This window comes from Microtus pennsylvanicus, chromosome 16, assembly GCF_037038515.1.
Source record: "Microtus pennsylvanicus isolate mMicPen1 chromosome 16, mMicPen1.hap1, whole genome shotgun sequence".
Classification (NCBI taxonomy): domain Eukaryota; kingdom Metazoa; phylum Chordata; class Mammalia; order Rodentia; family Cricetidae; genus Microtus; species Microtus pennsylvanicus.
In genome coordinates this window covers 38,533,809-38,556,459 of record NC_134594.1, presented here as the reverse complement: position 1 = coordinate 38,556,459, position 22,651 = coordinate 38,533,809, and positions in this window count along the sequence as shown.

The window sequence follows — 22,651 nt, the reverse complement described above, 5'->3', positions numbered from 1 at the left end:
TGAAGTTTAGTCTTGCTGTATTTTCTAATGGGATGTCAATTTCTTCATTTAAGATATTTTTTTTATCTTTTACCATACATTGAATCCTAGCCATTCAATCAATATATTATGTGATAAAAATGGTTTGTGTTTAAGTACTTTCACACAAGAAATAAATATTACATGGCAAAAGTGGGAATGAAATTTTTAATTCTTTTTATATTTTTGATATTATGATATAATTGCATTCCTCCCATAATTCTTCTCCCTCTGACCATACCATTTACTCTACATTGATTTTTTTGTTATTATTATTCATGGCCTCTTTTTTCATGAATTGTTATAAAATGAATATGTGTATATTTACAAACATAAAAATCCTTAACTACAACCTGCTGCTTCTGCATGATGTTCCTTGGGTTCTGACCATTAGAAATTGCAACACTGAATGGTGCTCTGTGAGAAAAGGGTATATTTCCTACCCCATGCTAAGCAATTTCTAAACTGCCTATAGTTCTTTGTATTAAATGTCTACATTTCAAAGCAAATAGTGGTAAATTTAGGGCAAAATTTCATTTTTATTTTCATCTTAACAAAATAAAATCTATAAAGGTAAGAGTGACAAAATGGTTGAGCAATGCTTTAGCTATTACAGGAGCCCCGCTTCTGTGCTATGACATGCCATCAAGGTCTTCTGAACTTATATACAATTAAATTCACAAAGGTTACTTCACTTGGGTTTAAAGATCCATCCTGTCCCACCACATCACTAGAGACATAGTTAGATTAGACCTGTAGAGGAACTCAGCACCCTGAAAGCACAAGCACATTGTTGACATTTCATGAACATATCACTGACTTGGAATCTGTTGTTAAGCACTTGTTATAGATTGATTGCTACCTCAATAACATAAAATGCAAATTACATCGTCACATATATCTCAGCTGTCGGTATTATCTTGCCAACATTCAAAATGCTCAAGGGCTAGCTTTAACATTTTCTTGTTGTCATAATATGAGCATTGTAGATATTTGTGTACCTGAGGATACAGGCCAAGAGCCAACTTATTCTGTTAGAGTTGAGCATGTGAAACTACACAAACTTTCCAATTAATGTATGTGAAGAGAACATGAGGTACCTTAGGGGGGCTATGTTGTGGCATAACCCAGATTGCCACCTAAAATACAATTACGAGTTTAATTAAATTTAATTTATTTTAAATTTGATTTAATTACAAACATCGGAAGTATTTGTCATGCTTATCTAATATCAATCCATTTTCTAATGACTAAAGACAAGAAAAAAGTAAAGGAAATTTTTGGTGGGTAATTTAAATGTATTCCATGTGCCTTAGTCTTGGGAAATCTGTCCTCTATGAAGCATAGTAAGTAACGCATGGGAAGCAATATGATTTATGCATGATGAAAGCTTATCCATTGTCACTGTCAAGTGTTACCTCTGTAATTCATTTTTATTTAAAATGCCATTTACAGTCACGGCGATATTTGTAATGTAGAACATCTGTATGGTTTCATAAAAATCACATTGCTCACAGCTGCTCTTTGTATTGCCTGCAGCTGTGGTGTAGTTTGCTTAGTAATGCCTGGGCTTCCCAGTTTATCTCTGAGAAGGAAACTAGGAAGCCCAGATGGCTCGTATTAATTATGCGGTAATAGGTGTTGGCTTATCTCCTATTTCTCAGCAGGACTTCTATTGATCTCAGTTCTGTGAGGAACTGATACATGTTCATTGAAGAATCGCTTTCTGTAAATCTCATTTTTCTGATCAATATAATGACCATGCCAGTTTCAGCCTGTTTTCTCAAACTCTCTGTTTAGTAAGCTACACCGGAGCATCTGGGCACAAGTCTGAGTATCACAAGTAGACAGGTTCCAGCCTACAAATTGTGTATTTCCAGGAACATGGGCATTTGAATAAAATATTTTTCATCTTAAAAAAATGTGATTCTTTACTTTCTAATGGTCTTTTATTCTCTAGTATGAAGGGGTTAGCCATTATAAGAATCTAAATTAACTCTGAGTAGAGTTTCTTAAAATGGGATTTAATAATGACCCTGATATATGATCTTTTTGGGGGTTGGTATCTCTAATTCTGAATTACTTCATTAGTGAAGTATGGTAATGATTAGTGGCTGGTAAGATAGATTGCTGGGCTGACCATTTGGTATCTGATAAACAAAAGATATGTTCTTCCCTGAGAAAGACTATTTCTCCAGTTTTCAAAATGTCTTGGTTGTCTGTGGTTATTAGTATAGGATTGAGGCCTCCTGGGATTTCTGTTGCTGTCCTTGTTTAGATGATGTTTAGGCAGTACTATTGGTGTCACTTTATGGGCATAGATTCTGACAATACTAAGAGACACTGTCATACCAATTCTCCTGATCCTCTGTGTCTAAAAAAAGAAGACACTAGATATTTGAAAGAGAGCAAGGAGGTGTATATGAGAGGGTCAGGGATCAGGAGAAAGGGAAGGGAAAACTGATGTAATTATAATATAAACTCAAAAATAAAAAAAAATAAAAATTATAGATTACTGTGAAGTATAAATGAAGAAATCCCTGTGTAATATTTTTAGAAATGAATCAGGGCAGGCACCTTTGAAGTACAATGCTGTCTCACATGTTTATGTACTTTCTTGTTAAATTGTAGTATATTGTGAAAGTGATATTGATTTTGTTCTTGATTAGATTATATTTGTAGGAAGGAAACCAGCGACTACAGTCAAATGTACAAGACATCGGTGTGAGTTTTCTAGGGCCATAAAACAAACTACTATTGATTGGGTGGCTCAAAGTAACAGAAATTTATTCTGCTAAGCCCACAGTTCTACAAACAAGAAATCTGAAATCAAGGTTCCTGCTTTTTCAAAGCATAGTTCCTGTTATTATGCTAGAGGTTGCTAGCAATTTTTGGCTCTTCTTGACCCGTCATTTTCTTCATTTTCCATAGATTTCTGCCTCTTTATGTTTCTGTCTCTATCTATGACTTTAAAAGAAATTACTTGTTGACTTAGAGTCCATTTGTATATAATGGGCCCTTGTTGTGGAAAGTCCTTCTCTGTATGTGTTGCTTTGATGGGTTAATGAATAAAGAAGTTGCTTTGGCCTGTGATAGAGCAGAGTAGAGCTAGGCAGGAAAACTAAACTGAATGCTGAAGTTATTCAATGAGATGCTGCAATGCTGCTCTTCTGTGAGAAAGCATTCCATCTTATATGCAATATTATATTGCATAGGCTTCTCTAGAGAAACGGAATCATGAAGAAGTATACACATTACCAAAGGGGATTATCTGTCCAAGTCTCACAAATATCCCCCCACATTCAGTGTGGCTGGTTTGGTCCTATTCAGGTTCCCCCACTACCAGTTCAGAGTCAGTGAATTCTCAAAAGCTGAGGTTAGCTCTTTCTGTGGGTATCACCTGTATTCAAAGACCGTTCTTTCATTCCTAACTGCTGGGTGGGAGCTTTGCTCGTCACCTCAATTCTGGAAAATAGTGTGCAGCTCATAAACCTTTTTTTTTTGTCTGAGTAAAAGCAAAATCTGCCATGCATCACATTACATAGCCTGGAAATGTCTCTGTGTGAAGCAGCAGGAATCTGCCATGCTCTCCTGCCTGTGCACACCTAGCAGACCCCATCTGGCTGTTGCCCAGGTAGGGATATTGGTTAGCACACTCTCAACTACTTTTCTCCTGACTCTGAGTGGGCATACAAGCACCCAAACCCAATGTGGAATAACCCCATTTGGGTGCTGTTGCGTAATTAGAGACTGTTCTTTCATTCCCGGCCACCCAGACCTGAATAATCACAAAGAAAATATATTACTTACAACCCTGATTGGACAATTGCTTAGGCATATTTTTAGCTAGCTCTTATATCTTAAATTAAACCATTTCTATTAATCTTTGTATTGTCACTGGTCATTGGCTTACCTTTGCTGCACGATCCTCTTTTGGCAGTTCTATGGCATCTGCCTGGCTCTGACTTCTTTCTCCCTTTATTCAGTTTAGTTTTCCTGCCTACCTATATTCTGCCCTGAAATAAACCAAAACACCTTCTTAATATTCACAGCTATAGAGGGGAATCCCACATCTATCACCATCATGGTCTTTGATCCCTTTGCTCATAGTATCTCTTTTCCCTCTTTTTGACTGGTCTCCAGGAGCTTGGTCCAGTGCTTTGCTATGTATCTGCTTCAATCAGTTGATCAACATGAATGATTTTTTGATAAGTCTATATATTCGATTGAGTATTTTTGTATCAGTGTTCATGGGGAATATTGTAGTTCTCTTTCTTAGTTGCATCTTTGTGTGTTTTGGGTACCTGGGTAACTGTCACCTCGTAAGAATAGTTTGGCAATGTCCCTCTGCTTTCTATTCTGACAAATAATTTGAGGAATATTGGTACTCACTCCTCATTATTATTCTGGTATTCTGTTCTGAAACTACCTAACCATAGGCTATTTTTGTTTTGGAAACTTTTATTGACTACTTTATTTCCTTAGGGTCTATAGGTCTGTTTAAATTGCTTATCTGTTCTTGATTTAATTTTGGTATGTGGTACCTATTCGAAAAGTTGTCCATTTCCTTTAAATTTTCCAATTTGGTGAAGTACAGGTTTTTGATGTATGACCTGATGATGATTTCCTGGTGTCCACTCCTGCTGGGTAAATTTGCCTGTTTTTGTTCTAGAGCTTTCAGATGTGCTGCTAAGTCACTTGTGTGAGATTTCTTCAGGGACTTTAGGCAGGTACTTTGTGCTATAAACTTTCCTCTTAGCATGCTTTCAAAGAATCCTATAAGTTTGGGTATGTTGTGTAATCATTTTCATTGAATTCTAGGAAGTCCGGTTTACAAGAGCTAGTTCTAGGGCAGGCTCCAAATCTAAGTGGATTCAAGCCATAAAAAAAGGCATTGAGCCTATAATCCGTGATCCTAGAGAAGCTAAATAAGGTGAACCCAAAGAAAAACATATATTTATCCTCCTGGATATTGGAAGTAGACAAGAGCACCGGGCAAAAGTTGGGAGCAAGGGGGTGGGGGTGAAGTGGGGGAAAGGGGAGATGGGGAGAGAGAAGGGAGAAGGGGAGGATTGGGGAGAGCTTGGGGGAATGGGATGTTGAGATGGAGGAAGGGTGGATATGGGAACAGGGAAGAAGATATCTTAATTAAGGGAGCCATTTTAGGGTTGACAAGAGATTTGGCTTTAGAGGGTTCCCAGATGTCCAAGGAGATGTCCCCAGCTAGGTCCTTGGGCAGCAGAGGAGAGGGTGCTTGAACTGGCCTTCTCCCGTAGCCACACTGATGAATACCTTTAAGGTAATTTTTCATGTCCTCTTGAAGGGTCTCTATTATCTTCATAAAGGTATATTTAAGGTTTTTTTTCTATTTCTTCTGGGTTATGATATTCAAGTATTCCTGTCTCAGGACCACTAAGTTATGGTGATTCCATATTGGTCTTTATGTTGTTGGATGTGTTCTTATACGGCTGTCTGCCCACCTTCACCAAAAGTGGGTGCAGGTGAGACCTGTGCTTCAGGGGGTTCCTCTTCCTCCAATCAGTAAAGGTGGGGGCCTGTAGTTTAGGTGGTCTGTCTTCCTCCAGGTACAGATGGGTCAATGCCTTTAATGGGTCAGCTGATAAAGCTCTGGGACTCCTTTAAGGGCAGTCTTGGCCAAGGCTCAGTTGGTCACATATGCGGTGGGAGATGTAGCAGGTGTGTGGAAGTTACTTGGGGTCTCTGTGGCTTCGTGGGTTGGGGTGGGGCACAGGATGTTCTTTTCAAAACTGGGACCTAGAAAGCTGAACCCTCCAATAGTGAACTCAAACAATTTCCTCTCCAGGGCAGTTTGGATCCTTGAGAAAGATTCTTGCAACACCATCTCTTCTGATTTTAAAGTTACTTTTAATAAATATTTATTGAATTAATCCATACATATTAGTATCTCACAGAATTACACTTATGACACCTGAAGGCTTTAATTTAAAATCATGTGTTATGACTTACTTCTATAATAATAGGCTGTAATGTTTTCTTCCTATCTTTGCTTTATTTGGTTGCTTTTGTTCTGAACCAATATGATGCAATTTTTTTTTTTCAATGAGTAAAACCTGATTATATTTTTCAAGGTTCCTTGTCTTAACAATTACCAGTAGCATATTTTTCAACAGGATTTTCAGCTACACCTGTAAGCCTTTGCAATCTTCCACAGAGAACCGTCACATTAAATGTGATCTCTTCTTTCCACTGCCATTGATTAGACTGCAAATCTCAAAAGCACACACACTTTTAAAATCCTGTGGCTTCCCTGGGACGTAAATTGACATGAATCAGAAAACAGAACTGCCTCAGTTAGAAAATAAAGTTATATAGTATTCCCAGACAAGTTTTAATTTAGTCTAAAATAGTAAAAAAATTCTTACTATATTTTTTTCTGGCAATCTTAATGAGAAACATAGAAATTTGGGGCTGTAGCATACCTCTGGTTTAGAGCACTTCCTTAAAGTACTAATATCTGGAGATGTTGATTTGCTTACATGGGTCCTTTGAAAACAACACTTCTTCAGCAGTGGTACCAAACAAACCAGAACCTCCTGCCAGGTAGGCCTAAGAGTTATTGGTTAGTCACAGGGCCGGTACAGAAGCTGCACGAAGGATTTAAACCAGCACTAAGTCCCTCATGTGGGATCACAAACGCAGTCATGTGGAGATCAAAGCCCACCCACAGCTCTGCTCAAAGGGAAAACCAAATGATTGGAAAGAATAATTTGTAATGGTGTTTAGATCCTGTGGGGTTTGCTAACTGCCTCCGGTGGGCTGACTGATAGAATCAGGAGCACTACCTTTTTCTTCATTTGTTTGTGTTTTTCCTTTTATTGGCATGAGAAAAGACAGATTCTAATTCCTTGAGACAGAGAAAAATTTTAGGGTTGTCAAGAACGTTTCCTTTCCCCCCATTCATTTCATGCCTCGCATCCAATGGATCCATGAAGACAAAATTAAGAAAAGTACATTGACTTGTGGGGAAATGCCTTTGGTAACTATGTACAGTCAAATATTTCATGATGAACACCTTGATACATCATATTGCAGAAGAAAAATATAATGTCATTTGCTAAATTAAATAGTAATGATAATTAAGGTGTCTTTTTAAATACACACTAGGCAACTATCCTGTCTGTTTACCTTTCGGGAGCCCATCTTGTTTACCATGCTGGAAGTGAAAGGCAGAGGGGTTAATTTTAGAAAGTCCATGTTAACTTTAAAAATTAGTTCTCCTGGTGTGGTCTATTTTAGACTCACAAAACTGTAAACTAACATTTGGTAATGTTTTACAGTCAATTCTTGCTAGATTAAATGAACTACATTAGTATGTGTCTACATCTCATATTTAGAATAAGAAATCAGCATATTTTATAAAATTGATGATCAATATCACTGTTGAGACATATTTGAGTCAATGGTAAGTTCTCTGAAAGCATCTGTCTCCCTAAATAACTTATTGTCCCTTCTATACAGTAAATGATAAATATAATGTAAATATTTTTATTAATCCATAAACTGTTTAGTGAAAGCATTGAGACTGTAATTTAATTAAAATATTTCTCAGTTCTCTTTCATTCTTCCAAATGATCCCATATGCCCTTCTTACTCTGCTTCAAATTCATGACCTCTTTTTTTCATTAATTGTTACTGTATGCACATTTATGTTTGTATATACATATATATTTCTAGATATGGTGTGTTGAGTTCATAGAATGCTAATTGTATGCATGATTTTAGGGCTGACTCTTTGGCACTGGATTACCAATTGAAGTACCTCTCCCACTCATAACTTTGTTCAATTGTAGTTTTGTATAAGGTTGAAGTCTCTTGAGCTTTGTTCCCATACTCTTTGTTATGTTCATTGGTGTCATCCTTGGTCACCTCACAGTTGGGTATCTCATAGGTGAGATTTTTTTACAAACATAGGTTTTGATGTTATGAGATAATCTCACAATAAACTCCCTGATCCTCTTGTTCTTACAATCTTTCCACTACCTCGTCCACAATGCTTCTGACCTCTGACATAGCAGGCCAGAGCCAGCTACCTCTGCAGGAGCAGGCCAGAGCTAGTGACCTCTGTAGGACCATACCCAAGCCAGCAAGCTCCACGGGAGTGAATTCAATCAGATGCCTCTGTGGGACCAGACCCAGACCAGTGATCTCCACTGGAGTAGACCTGAGCGATCCACCTTGTAGACTGAGAGAGAGAGAAAGTGGGAGGGAGAGAGGAAGAGGGGGGTCAGAGAGAGAGAGAAAACAGGAAGAAAGAAAGGAAGGAAGGAGGGAAGGAGGGAGAGAGGGAAGGAAGGAAGGAAGGAAGGAAGGAAGGAAGGAAGGAAGGAAGGAAGGAAAAATTCAGTCCTAAATGTACTTGTATATATGTATATAAAAAAAGTTCCTAAGCAGGTAAAATAATCCTGAGGGAAGAAGAAAGTACTGGACCTATCATAGGACATGATTTTAAATTACATAATCTCAGAGCCACAGTAACCATAAGAGAATGGTCCCGACATAAACTCTCTGTCCCCTATAAAAGAACAAACTACAAATAAGTCCACACATCTACAACCAAATGATTCCTCACCAAATTGTCAAGAACAGAGTGTTAGAAAAGGGGTACATAGCATCTGCATATAACCAATGGCACTGGGGAAGCAGAACATACACGTGCAGAAACCCGAGGCGAGAATTTTGTCCATATTCCTAGAAAAAAATGAATTAGTGCATATATTTGAAATACACCAAAGTCCTTTAAACTTCTATAAGAAAATTTTGTAGCGATATGCCATTGAGATAGACAGAGTTTTGGGGATACACCCCAATAGTCTAGGAAATGGTGATAACTGATGAATAGAATTGAATGATTAAAAAGCTCTGAACAGAAAAAAAAACACATTAAAGAATGGAAGAGAAACCTTTGCCAACTCATTTACCTTCAAAAGAATTAACTTCTAAAATCCATAAAGAACTGAAAATCAACGCCAAGAGAAGAGGTCATCTAATAAATCAATGGGCAAAATAACTGAACAGGAAATTTTTAGTTGGATGGTACAAATTCCAGATAAACTCAGGAAAAAAAAATTGTACTTTCCTTAGCCATCAGAGAAATGAAAATCAAAGGCACACTGTGAGTCATCCCACCTAAAGAGGATTGTTTCCACGAGAAACAAAACTGTGAAGGCCAGTGAGGACGTCCTGTGGAAAGAGACACTTGTGCCCTCCTTGTGGGAGCGTTAAGCTAGGGAGCTGCTGTGACACTGGGTGCAGAACCCAGACGGCTGCGTGCGGAGCCTAAAGTGGTCAGCTGAACCGTTTCAACTAGTTCCTCCTCTCCCTCCTTGTCAATCACTGGCAAACTCAACAGGCATGAATAATTTGGCTCACAGTTCAAGGAAATGTTCCCACGGAGGGAAAGACTGCAGCAGGCCGACGAGGCAGACGGCTGGTGAACCGGCAAGCAAAGAGAGGCAAAAGCAGGTGCCTAACTGCTTTCTAACTTTTGTTATTTTCCTTTGATCTGGGACCTCTCCTTACATTCAGAGCAGATCTGTGTTCCTCTGTTAATCTCTGGAAATGCCATCACAAACACACTAATGTTACTTTTTAGTAACACCCTCGGTATTCATTCAGAGAAGTTGAAAATTTGGACGAACAACCACAACGTTTCTGAAAATATATTCAAAATATGTTAATCCAACATATAACAGAGATGAGGACATATCCACGTGTGTTGCAGAACTACCCACATAAGCCAAGTTACAGAATTAGGATACACACCATATGAATGAATAAATGGCCAGTATAGGTAATATATCATATACTCATAGGAGTTCTATTTACCCAGGAAGAATAATGAAATTTTGTTTCGGGGGGGGGGGGAGAGAAAATGAATTAGATTGAAGATCATCAATTTAAGCCAAATTAACTGGTTTCACAGAGGTAAACCTTTTCTCTTTTCATTCCTATAGGCAGTTTCTGAATTAAATGACTTGAGAGGAAAAGAGTCACTACTACAAGTGTGAAAAAGGTTAATAGAATGGTAAAATGAAGCATGAGAGCCGGGATGGAAATGACAAAAGATATTAGTGTTCGACCATATGTATTTGTCACAGTGAAACCCATCTCTTTACCATTAATACATATTCATTATTACAACAGTTTGATTTTTTCCAAATTCTCAGCAACAATACTTAAAACTAATTTTCCCACTTAATATACTTAAACAGGACTTAGTTTAGTATGCATCTGTATGTATCAATGCTTGCTTTGCTCTTGGGTGTCACTTTATAAATATTTAATGAGGCATCTGCCCATCACTGCCCTCAATTAAGCTCTTTTAGTTATGACTGTAGGGTGGTACATTTTTGATTCTGCTTTCCCAAGGTTGATTAACAAATATTTTTGTTCAGTTATTACTAATTGATCGTTATCTGGAACGGTGAACTCAATTTCCCCTGTTTCTTTCCACCAAGGATACATAATATAGGCTTTTCTTGTCCTACATGTGCTCTAGGACAGTCACAATAACCAAATCTCACCTTGTAATCAGGTCAATTCTCTGCTGCCAAAGCAGGTTGGAGAAACCATTTCCTTATTCCCATCACTGTACTCCTTTGTGTATGTTTATGTTGATAGTTTCTTTTTACTGTAAATCGAAAACACCTCCCACCTATGCAACGTGTAAGCCTTCAATATAATACATTCTTATCAGCATTCAGTGTTTATGTTTTCAGGGCAACAAAATGTGTTAATAAGATGTATATAGAAACATGAATGTGTCGGACTTGAGTAGATCTGATGCAATTCACATGTAAGTGCACATCATAAAAACTGACAAGGAAAACTGCAATTAACATGAATACACGAGGTGCTTCAGTGGTTAAGGGCACTGACTATTCTACCAGCAGATCAAGGTTCATTCCCTGCATCCACATGGCAGCTCACAGCTAAGTGTAATTTCAGGTCCAGGGATTCTGACTCCTTCTTCTTGCCTCTGGGAACATCGGGAACACATGTGGTACACACAAAAAAAAAAAAAAATGCATGGAGTTACATCTCATATACATAAAATAAAATTTAAAAGCAAAATAGCTGTGTGTGTATATAATTAAATTTCGTTTTCAACTTTTCCACATAAAATAATCCAGTTACCATCTACACTAAAAATTAAATAGCATAAGAGCAAGAACAAAGTATCCTCAGTATAATTTAGCCTGCGTCCTTGAAATTGATTAAACCTGGGCATTCTGAAATAGCAGTGTTCTAATTAATGGGCAAAATCATGCGGTAGCTCATGCCTTTAAACCACATTGCTATCATTAGACAAAGAACAATGATGCTTCAAGTTTTAATGGAATCTTCCTGATTTCATGGACTAGAGTAGAACTCTCTTCTAATGGCAGCTGAGTTTTGAGTTCGGCAGCAGTAAACACAAATTTTCTCTCATGTCACTGTGAAGATGCTCCCTTCTCCAGTGCTATATATCAGCACGTATCTACTCTTAAATTTTTCACTCCACATCTTTTGTTGTTTTTCAGGTAAGTGTTTAGGCTTGGTTTGATTTCAAAATTACTTTGACTTTTTTTGTGTTTTAAGATTATCATTGCAGAGTTTCCCCCTTATGTTTCCTCCCTCCAAACCTTCCCATGTGCCTCTCCTTACTCTCCTTCAAATCCATACCTTTTGTTTTCACTAATTCTTGTCACATGCACAAATATAGATGCATATTCCTAAAATGATCTGTTCTTCTCATGGTTTCAATGCCATGAGACGTTCATTAATTTATAATGAAGAATGTATGTCTATATATGATTTAAAACTTTCTTAAGCATGAATATCTTGTTAATATAAGGGCAGCCTAAAGGAGAGCAAAAACAGGTTCAGATGCATGATGGGAAATGCTTTCAATGGCTTTTACTGTCAAAAATAATGATGAATTGTTCCTGTTCACCAGCTATTTTATATATTTTTTCAATAAAATTACAGGTTTGTGTGTGTTTAATCAATATTACACCATCTGAACTATCCACCCATAAATTGCCACAAATACAGTCTGTGTATACTAACCAACTGAATTATATGACTTTAAAATGTAACATTCTTCAAAGTTTCCATCTTTAAAGGAAAAAACCTTCTGCATGGAAGGTTTAGTGACTACTCTCAGGAATCAATCAGTGTGATTTTAATAAAATTGCAATGTCTTCAAATAGCTTTTGAGTTTTATTTGGGAAGCATGTCATCAACAAGGCAATAAAATGTTCGTGCGCATGCAGAAAATTCAATGTTTTACAACCATCTATGTACAAAAATACTTTGAATAAAATTAAATATTACAGAACTGAAATGCACCATAGGAGAGAACCAAAGACATAGTAAAGGACTTATTAAGGAGCACAGGGCGCCCAGCTTCACATTAAAGACTCTCATGTTGGGCTCTTCTAGGGATGCCGCTAGGGTACCACAAATCATGACAGTTTGATGAGACTTTCCAGGAGCAAGCCAATTGCAGTCTCTACCAAGCAGCCCACCTAAAATTCCTCATGCGGTGGTTTAGATAGTTTTACTGTTAATACCAATTTGTAAACATTGAAAGAACTGGCTATAATCTTAAAAATGCAGACATCAATTCAAGAGTAGGCATCTAAAAGTGGTCAGTAAAATGTTTCAGCTCACAAAGAACAGACATGAGTTACTCTTCCCAGACAAGTGTACATCTACAAACTGCCTGGGAAAGATTTCAAAATAGCGATCTTAGAGAAGCAAGTGGGCTACAAGAGACAGAAGACAGATACCTGGATCAGTTCAAGAAAATGCAACTCGAAAAGAATAAGTTAAGTACACACACACACACAAAATAAGTCAACGTGAATCAAACAAACCTAGGAAATGATGAATACAGCAACAATAAAGTTTTCAGTGGAGAACTTTAAGGGCAATCTTTATCAACGAAAATATGAATCTGAGACCTTGAACACAAATTACTTCAAGTTACCCAAGCAAAAGAATAAAAGGAAAATGAAAAAGGGCTGAAGAAGAATGAACTAATTCTGTAAGACTTCAGTGGCATTAAACAAATAACTTTAACAAAGTAGCAAAAATAATTAAAATTGCTGACAGACGGGAGAAACAAACATAAAATTTATTTAAGTAACCCTGACTGCTCTTCGGACTGGAGAGGGACGGGAGGGAAGTGGGGGAGTGGTGAGTGGGGGAGGGGGAGGGAAAAGGGAGGCAGGGAGGAGGCAGAAATTTTTAATAAAAATAAATAATAAACACTAAAGAGAATTTTACTTATAAAAATGATGATAGAAAATTTCCCAAATAGATTTAATTTCACAAAGATGTACCATTCTCACAATCAAGGAGGAAATTTTAAAAGCAGTAAGAAAAAGACGGTTATTGCAAGTGTGATTCATGGCATATAGGAGCCTCCACAAACCTGTCAGCATGCTTCATAGTAGAAATCTCCTGTGCTTGGGAAGACAGTGGTGAAATATTCAAATGGCCAATCAAGAATACAACATCTGACAATTTTCTTCACAAGTTCAAGAGATAAAGATTTCTTAGACTAACATTTTTATCTTATGATCTTTTTCTATTTAAATGGAAGAGTCTGTGGACAATTTGAGGTTGTTTGTCAACACTCCCCTTGCCTTTAAGAGTTGATAAAAGAAATTATTCAGCTTGAGAGGACGTGAAAACAAAATGAAAGTCTATGAGTCATAAAAAAGGCTGATCAAATTAAAATATTTTAGTATTATATAATTTATAAAAATCTTTAAATTCTAGTATAATGAATAAAAGTGAAAAGAATCAAAATTAATTATAACCGCAATCATTTAATTGGTATATAGGATAAAATATATAACTTATAAAAATACCAGAGCAAAATATTAAATAAAAGTTAAAGTATAGATTATTTTGCATGTGGTTGTAATGTCCATTATTGTTATCAGTCGGGTGGATTAAAAAACTGCCTGAGACATACGTGAAATACTTTATATCTGTCTGCAAGAGCATTTTTGGATATGACTAACTCAGAAAATCAATCATATCCTGAATATGATTGGCACCATCCTGCAGGCAGAGATTCTAAACAGAAAGTTTACAAAGTAAAAGAAAACACCCTCAGAGCCCAGAATGTCCCTCTACCACCTTACAAGTTTCAGATGCATTGCTGTGACAAAACATTTTCACCACTAACAACTTTGGTGAGATTAAGGTTCCTTCAGCTCACCAGTAATAATCTATCTTTGAGTGAAGTCAGTGCAAGGTCACATCAGGAACTTAAAGAAAGATCCTATAGAAAAACTGCTTGCTTGATGGTTCAGCTAGATCACTCATACTTTGGTAGCTTTTTGATCACAGGAAATGGTATAGCCTACAGTTTGCTGGTCCCTCCAACATCAACTAACAAAGAACAAAGTCCACACAGATACCAGTACGGTGTGGATATAAATGTTAGACTATAACACAGAGGAAACTGGTGCATATTGAAACACAGATAAATTAGTGGATTGATTTCTTTGGATAAATTCTAATCTAAGTTCAAACATATTACAAAATCATGTATTCAGTGTTCTTTGCCATGCCTGTTAATTTTTCAATTTACTGTACCTGTCGTAGAGCTAATGTGTACTGTTGGATGTTCTGGTACTCCGGATATCATAGCCTGACTCTAATTTGGAAGGGGAGCATTCCTCACGCCTCTCCCCTCTCAGATTTTGAAGACAAAATAGGATTTTGTAGGATCAAGAAATTCCGGACACAAAAGTTTCTCTGATCTATGCCAGAGGATGCACAGCACTACTGAACAGGCCAAGATAACAGAGAACGTTATCTTTCTTCCCCGACTCAACCACGAAGACATTTGTGTAAAGCAGAGGACAGAAAAGCAAATGTCCTCAAAGCTCACGATGCCAGGGCTGGGGCAGACACACAAGTGTCCTGTGTCAGTTTATTCTGCTTCCTATGCAAATGTAGGAAATATCTGAGACTATAAAAGGTTCCCTAAATTTGTAATTGCTGACAGAGACAGACCTGACTGGCACAATAGAGAATGAGTAAAATACAAATAGCAGACACGCAGAAACACTGAGAAGCTGGGATAACATTCTTCAGGCTCTGTGTTGGGGAAATTACAAACCCTGGAAGTTCAGGAGTACATTACATACAGTTGAACAAAAAGTCAGGATTATAACATACAACTTAACAAGGAGATGCTAGTATTACCTACACTTAAAGAAGGAGGTTGGGTGTATGGTGCACAGCTGAATCAAAGAGACAGGTTTAGCTAAGTTCAATAGGGGCAGTATTTTCAGGCCAGCAATATCTAGGGGAAGGAAGCTACATGGACATTTAATTCACACACTATTGACATTCACACTCAAAGCAGGAGAGAAGACTTTGTTGTTTCCTTGAACCCAACCCAGCTTTCTACACTCTGCACAGGTGACTAGTCCGTTCACTATCTCTCCATTTTTAGCAGAGTCCTCAGAGCATAATGCCATTGGCTTCTCCAATATTCCACATAGTATATATCTGCCTTGTCAGATTGGACTGCATGTACCCTTTTATCATCACAGTGAGAGACTATACCAGTGTTCATAATGCATAGTGAACACCATCACAACCCATGGCTTGATGTAGGAAATGGGCACCCATCCTATGTGAACAAGCTAGAGGAGCCCTGCTTGAATTAACAACTGACTAAAATGATTAGAAAAAAAATGCTAAAGTCACAATTTAACAAGAAGATTACAGGGCTGCGAAGAAAATAGGGGTAAGTTTTGTCAGCCCACTTAGGAACAACATGGCACACAGTAAATTGGACTCATGTCAACTATGAAGCTATCGCTAATGAACATCAATGCTTCACACTCGTGAATAATTAACTGAATAATAAAATGGGGGTGGGGAGATTTGCACATCTGACAGCTGTGATGGAAGATTTAATTCTTAGGAAGTCAAGAGATGCTGGAGGCCTGGAGGTTGGATACCCTTAGGATACCTATGGGAAAGAAAAAATTACTAAGCTAAATCATAAGATAGTTTCTAAAAGAACCAAGTTGGTGTAAAAATAAACAGGCTAGCTAAGGATAAAACTATTATATTTTATTTATTATAAAGGAGAAAACTCACAAAATAGGAAACGAGAAATCCAAGCACAGCAGTGTCCCATGGGGAAAAGGCACAGAGAAGGCACACACCTTTTTACCTGGGTCCTAGTGAAGCCACACCTTAACGATGACCCGCCTTTCAAAGATTATTGGTTAACAAGGCTTTCCCCATCAAGGTGGGAATAACTGGATGTAAGTGTTTTATAAACACTTTGATTGATACTGTATGTGAAAGACAATATTTGTGCAAAAAAAAGTGATACAGCACCATGACATCAGATATTAAAGATAATATCTTTTGTGTTCTCACTGGTCTTGGGCAACTCAGCAAACATCTTTCAGATCCTTGGGAAATATTATTGCCCTCTCTGTCTCTCTCTCTCTGTCTCTGTCTTTCTCTATGTGCATGTACATGTGTGTACATAATGTACATAGAAGAAGTCAATATCTTGTGTCTTGCTCAGTAACTTCCTACATTTCCTGTTGATACAAGACTCCTTCATTAGTTAAACTAACTGACCATAAAGTACCAGGAGTCTACCTGTCTTATTTCCCTAGTTCTAGGGTTACAAATATTCAGGTACACACCCGGCTTTACATGGGAATCTGAGCTGAGGCTCTCATGCCTTCATAAAGGCCCCTTGATCTGCTGCACCATCTCCCGATCTCAGAACTATTATTCTAAACACCAGGAACACTGTGGTTTTTCGCTGTTGTCCAACTTGGTAGGCAGAGTGATGTTTTAATGCACTCTGCTGTGCCTGCATTAAATGGTGCTGGAAAGACTCTAGAAGAGACCCAGAAGCAGAACCCTGGTAGACAAAAATGGAACTATTTGAAGACTTGCTTCCAAGTCTTGTGCAGTGTGTGTAGGTCCCTGAAATGGAATGGGACTCACGTCACTGGGGTTCCAACAAGACCCTGTCTTGCCCCATATGCTAACAGCTTCCCTAGAACCAGCAAAATATTTTCTACCATAGCACTATACTCAGATCACGTCGGTGGCTGTGTTCAATCAATGTGAGGAGATACACCTATGAATCCAGATCTGGGAGACCCGTATGAGTAGGAATTGGATAAGCTTTATGAATAGGACATTTGCAAAAGGACTCATCCTTGGATGACCTTGGACAACACATGAACCCCAACACCAATCCCCCATACACACACTGGTGATTTTCAGGATAAATAGAAAACATGCTGAGAAGTCACTATCCTGCAATAAGGAGACATGTCAACAGTGGTCTTTGTCTGCCTGTTCCTGTAACAGGACATCCTATCACCTTGGTTCAGCAATCCAAGGATCCTGAGGTACCAAACCCAGAGCAGACTGCTTTCAGCTGTGGGTCAATTGGAGCGTGCACAGATGAGACTCCATCTGCCCTGAGCAGCTTTCCTATGCTGTTCTGAGCTGGGTCCCCGTGGATTCTAGGCCTATGTTGGTTGTTGTTGCCTATTTGTGAGTAATAAAGTTGCTCCTCTTGATGGTACAGCTTGTTCTGTCTCACCAGACTGGTCCTGATGTATAAGAAGTAGGTGCTGTGGTGCTGGCTGTGGCAGTTTCTGCTTGATAATGATAATTAAGCTAATTGCATTTATCATTCATCAATATGCATGCTAAAGCTTCAAGCTACATATCATATTTTATGTGTGTATGTATATAAATGCATATAAATATTTTTCAAGTTATACTGTAATAAATCTAAGAAAATGTATAATTATTAAAGTTAACACTGACATAAGTTTTTTTATGTTTTAATTAATCCATAGTGTTTTATATCCTCATTTTTAATATACATATGGAATATTCTATTAGTATTTTTCACATGTATTAATATACAAATGTCTGGTCATCCAAAAATTCCTAAGGTTCTTGGGTTTTCTATTTGTACAACTTTGTAATGCTTTCTGTTATTGCTTCTGTGCTAAATTCATTAAATGCTTCCGGGCAATAGTAAATTCAGTAAGTCTTTTGCCTCCAGTACCAATAATTATTCTTATATATGCTTTAGTATATCTAGTTATTAAATAAGAAATTGCTAGAACATGTTTCAAAGCTAGTTTCCTCATTGGTTTTAGATTGCAATCTACTTACCTGAAAACAGCACCTTCTCTTGTGATCTGTGGTGTGAAACGATGGTCAAAGCATGCTCAAGTGATAGCGTGCAAAAGACCTATGTGGAGAGAAATGAATTGAAGCAGGTCGGAATGACCTGCCAGTTCTGATTTTAATTCTGGTCTTTCTGAGTTTGGGAACCAACCGTGTTTCAGGTTATAAGCTTAAAAATGCGGCATCATCCCTTGTTTTCAGTTGTGAATGCAGACTTTGCTGTAACTATTGCTGCTCCTCTAGTTAGCATCGGGTTTAGAATTCTCAAAATCCATCAGTTTGGGTAAGAAGAGTGGACTTCCCACCCTTTATCTGAATAACTGAGGCCATAGATTTCCATAAAATTGTGGTGTAGGGAGAGAATAACCTAGAGAATCTCTTCTCCTGGGTGTGTTTATTCTCTGGTGCCCGTCACATGACTTGCCACTGTTATCCTCAGCAAAACCGGAATTGATTAAGGTCATTTTTCAGGAATGCTTTCAATTGTGCAAGCCGCTTTCAGAGTTTACCTGCTTAAGTTTAGAAATGAAAATCCTCAATCATCCAGGATTCTAATCACTAGCGGGAGAGAATTGATCCAGGCCTTTCGTCTCCCACAACACCACTAACAAGTTTCCTCCTTTCTCGCTCTGCTCATATATCTCCTTGTTCATTCATATTTAATAAAGATCTGTAGGTATGGGTACAATAGATGACACTATGGGAAAAATAAACCAGCTACTGTTTACCACAGTAATTTGTATTTTATTGGATATTTGGGATAGTTTTGGATGCTATATTCATAGCTTACCAATGTGAGTTAATGTCCTTAAGGGCACCTTAAGATATAAATATAACATAAATGTAAAAGAATAAGAAGCACTTATTTTAAGTAAACACTGTACCTAGGCTGCTTAATAATAGATACCATAGACTGAGCGCTTTAAACAGCAAACTTTTCTAACAGTCTCTGAGGCCACAAATCCAAGATTCAGAAATGCATGGATGAATTTTTGGTGATTATGTTGTTGAAGTTTAATGTGGCTATGGACTCTTGAATATTCACATTCTGGTAAGGGATCATCTCTCTTACACCTCTTCCAACTAATACTCTCATAAAGGATCCACCTCATGATATGATTATGCATGAAGGGTCCGCATCCTGTCAACATCCACTCCGATGTATGTGGATCTCAGCGTGTGAAATAATGATGTAGCACAGCATTCCATCCAGAGAACCCTTCAGCCACAACAGTGTGGTTTCTGATTCTTCCTCTGATTTGTAATGAGTACACTGTTAGTAAAGAAACCCTGCATCAATGTATGGTGACCCTTTCCGCAACAGAAGTGTGAGAAAGCATGTTTGCCACCTAAGAAGAGCAAACTAACGTGCCATTTCCTTTATTGATTTTCTTCTGGGTTTTTTTTTTTTTTTTTTTTTGTGGGGAGGCATTGGAGAAAGGTTGAAGGACAGGGTTTCTCTGTGTATCCTTGACTGTCCTGGAACTCACCCTATAGACCAGAACTCGAACTCAGAGTGATTCATCTGCCTCCCAAGTGCTGGGAACAAAGCTGTCTGCCACCACTGCCTGGAATATTTTCTTCATTATTATATACTGATCTGTTTCCTGAGGAAGGCTCCCTACCTGTAGATTTGGTGGTCCTAAAACTCAATTATGTGGACCAGATTGGCCCGAGTTTGTGACACTCTTCCTGCCTCTGCCTCCAAAGTGTAAGACTTGCAAGCCTGTACCACCCATCCTGAACTAAAAGATCACACATCACTGGCTTAGAAAAATAAAACAGAGTTCACCAAAACAGGTAAACCCACAATTATTTACTATTTTCCGGATATAACATAGAACATAAAGATTATTTATAGTGCCAGTCTGAGAGAACTATAGATTTTACAGATGAATGAATGAAAGCATTGGATATGTTCTTTGTTTCAAAAAGATGATCGAATTTAATAAGGTTTTTAAAGGATTTTTTATTTCTATTAATTGTTCATTTTTTCTTTTATTGAAAATAGATTTTGGTTTCATATAAAACATTCTCAACAAGATTCCCCTTCCCCAAACTCTTCCCATATCCTCCCTAGCTCCCCACCCATTCAGATTCACATGCATTTTTCTCTTGAATTAGAAAATAAACAGGCATCTTTTAAAAATAAATAAAAATACAAAACCCAGAATGGGACAAAATTAAAAAACAAACAATTGAAAAAAAGCAAGAGAAACATAGAGACATATTCACACACAGAAATACACAAAAGACACAAAATTAAAAACCATAATATATAAAACAAAATATTTAAAAGATAAAATGCCAAATCAAAGCAATATGAAATAAAAAACCCTCCAAAATTACCACTGAGTTTATTTTGTTTTGGCCATCTACCGCTGTGAATGAAATTTGCCCTCAAATTTGGTATCTACATTCAAACTCTCTTGGAGAAGCTAACTTTTCCTCTTTGATTGCTTATCAATTGGAAATATTTTTTGGGTTACAGATGTGAGCTTGTAACCACTTCCCCTCTTAGTGATGGGACCCCACCTGACTCTCTCCATTCTGTGACACTTTCTGTGAGTTCATGTATGTATTAATGGTGTTGCATTTCAATGGTCTGGTTTCCTTGGTTTCTTCTATCCCAGTGGCTCTAAGAATCTTGCTACCTCCTCTTGCAGCAGAGTTCATTGAGCCCTGAGGGGCAGGTTTTGATGGAGACATCTGATTTAGGGCTGTGTGCTGCAAGGTCTCTTGCTCTCTGCACATCACCAGGTTGTGGGTCTCTGAATTGGTTCTCATCTACGACAGAGGAAGCTGCTGGTGATGACTGAGCATGGCCCTGATTGAGTAGAGCATAATGTCCTTATGAGTCATTTTATTGCTATGTTCCTTTAGCTGACATTTTTTTTAATATCTATGAAGAAAACATGTTATCATACTGCTGGTACAATAGCAGATAAAATAATAAGAAAAAAAGAGGTTAAGCATATTAAAGATTATTTAGTAAAACTAAAGAATATGCCTTTCATGGGGTGAAAAAGATGACTAAGCAATAAGGCATTTGTTGCAAAGCCTGCGGACCCAAGCTTCATCCCTAACATCTACATAGTATAATGAGATAATGTACTTCTGCAGCAGTTATTGTCTTTAAGGTACCATGCTGGGCTCGAAAATATATAAACCTATTTAATGCAACGTAATCAAATGAACTTGAACACAGGTAGCAGCATTCCCCCTTTCTCCGTGATTATAAATGGCCCACCCAGCCTCAAAAGAAGGTGAGGGGAGTGTAGGACTCAGGTTCAAGTTGTTGCTACCACCACGGCTACCAAATTGACCCAAAATGTTCTCCTAAAGACCTAAACTCACACTCCCATAATCCAAAAGAAAGAACTACAGCATAAGTCTTCAACTCCTTGACATTTGCAGAGTTGCTCCTAAGTCCACCCCGGAGGAATTAAAGTACACCTGCACAGAATTTGCACATATAAGGCAACCTAGACAAAAATCACAGCAGAGCTTTCTTTCTCTGCTCCTTCTCTCAGTACCCAAATATTTGCCCATTACTTCTCTTGGGTCATATTTTCTGGCCCTGGATACAGCAACTCGATAAATATTTTCAAGTTGAAGCTTTTGTTTTGAGACATGGGATATGTTCGCTCCTCTAGTCTACCGAAATCCTACCTACGAATAAGTCTAATGCTCTGTTTACCAGGGAAGTGGTCACCTTAGCCTCTCCATTTTCAGAGAAGACTAATTCCTCTAGAGAGGTCAGGAGTAAAATGATCCATGTCTCCTTATTTTGTGCTAATGATTTTGGAATTTTTTAAAGAAAAGACTCTAGTAGTTATCTACCTATTGCAAAAATAAGATACCACCTCATATTTGCCAAATCTATCATTTTAGAATAATTTAATATCAGTAGTATATAAATTAAAAATAAAAAGTGCTTAGAAGTACTCAGAGAAACCACCCCAATATGGCCTTCAATTTGAATGGTATTATCTTATTAGAGAAGTCTCCTTCCTATAAATATTTGAGAATTAAATTAATGTTTCAGTATAGGTACTGATGAATACGAGCAATTTCATCTTAAGTCATAATTATATTATTTTATATCAAATAATCAATGTTCTCGCATGTATATTTGTATTAATACATGTTACTTTACTATATTAAGTGAACGACCCACTTTTCTCAGTATCTCTGTAAAAAGAGGGGATTTTCTCTAAAATGAAAATATTATGTGTAATTTAATAATAAAATTATTTTGGTTTTTATTCAGTGTTCCTATGACTGTGATACCTTTGTGTGTGCTAAAATAACAATACTATGCTGTGTAGCTCTTTTGTTTCTAGTCTAGGTTAAAAAACGTGTTCAGGAAAAGATT